A 1,639-nucleotide genomic window follows, 5' to 3' on the forward strand; every position below is an offset into this window, starting at 1 on the left:
ACACACACACACACACACACACACACACACACACACACACACACACACACACACACACAATAACCTTTTCTCGCTCTCGCCAAACATGAAGTCTCTGAATGTGAGTGTTGTTATGATGAACAGAATCTGGTAACCATGGAGACAGAATGTTTGTGCGTGGTCATATTCATATTCATATTCATAACGCCTGAGCAGGTCAAGGAGAGAGTGAGAGCAAACAAACACAGGACTGAAGCAGCAGCAGATCTGTGTGTGTGTGTGTGTGTGAGAGAGAGAGAGAGAGAGAGAGAGAGAGAGCCTGCTGGACAAGATCAGATCAGACACACTTCAACTTCAGCTCACTGGTGAATTTTAGACCTTATTCATTAATTAGTATGAATTAATATTAATGAAGACAAAACTAAAATGTCTTGATAAAAAAAAAACAACAGCAAAATGACAATAACAATTTCTAATGTTTGAAGTGTTGAAGAGAATCAAAGAAGTGAGTGAGTGTGATGTGTGGAGGGTTAAACAGTGTGTTAGGTGTTATCCTACTGAAACACTCCAGATATAACCTGTTTGATTACTGTTTGATTTTGGCATTGATGGGGACATAACAGCAGATAACAGACATTTAATTGTTTGATCAAAGTTATTTATTAGTGTCTGATATAGGATCATGTCACAGCGTCTCTACTAAATTCTACACCCTTCAACATCATAACAAGCGATGTCCGACTTAAACTATAGTAATTGACAATAAAGCAGACTTGACTTGACTTGACTTGACTTATGTGACTAATGTGACTTTTCTTTCTGTTTTAAAGATGTTTTATTTGGATTGTTTGACTACTCAAAAGTGAATATAGGAAAATATAATTAATTTGTAACCACAAATTAACCATGGTTTTACTACACTAACAGTTGAATGGTATTTGTAGTAAAACTGTGGTTATAAAAAACAAAACAAAACAAAAACATGCTACACTTTTACAATAATAAAACCATGGTTAATTTTATCAAGGTAGGTTATTTGTATTTGTGTAGGCTATACTTTTTTCTTTCTTTTTTCTTTAAGTTTTTATATGTGTACTACCTTAATGGTTTGATGCTTTGTACTGTTTAATAAAAAAAAATAAAAAAAAGATTCATGATATGCTCCGAAGTCCCAATCTGAATCAAATTATTCCCAAAACACGCTCCGATCTGAAACAATTGATTCGCGAAACCCAATCCGAAGTCCCGATCTGAATCAAATGATGTATGATTCAAAGCATGTCTGAAGCATACATTGAAAAAACACCAACAACACGTTGGCCGGCGACAGCCATGACGTCACTACTGGTGTGACTATAGTATAAATAGGCGCCGGGAGCACACATCATCCACTTCTTCGTCCGAAGCATGGCAAGAAACCTAGAGGACGCAGTGTCTCGTTCCCTACTCAGGGAACCATGGTTACATACGTAACCTGAGATTTTTGTCTCTTCTGAGGAAGATTCATTCACTTGTTTGCCAAAGAACCACACAGAGACATTTGCTCAGATTTATTTAATGTCTTGTGACATTATGTACAATGACTACTGTCCAGTTGCACTTACCCCCATCCTCATGAAGTGCTTTGAACGGCTAGTCATGCACCACATCAAGTCTGCCC

The sequence above is a fragment of the Sinocyclocheilus anshuiensis genome, unplaced genomic scaffold (genome assembly GCF_001515605.1).
Source record: "Sinocyclocheilus anshuiensis isolate Anshui unplaced genomic scaffold, SAMN03320099.WGS_v1.1 scaffold1386, whole genome shotgun sequence".
NCBI classification, from domain to species: Eukaryota; Metazoa; Chordata; class Actinopteri; order Cypriniformes; family Cyprinidae; genus Sinocyclocheilus; species Sinocyclocheilus anshuiensis.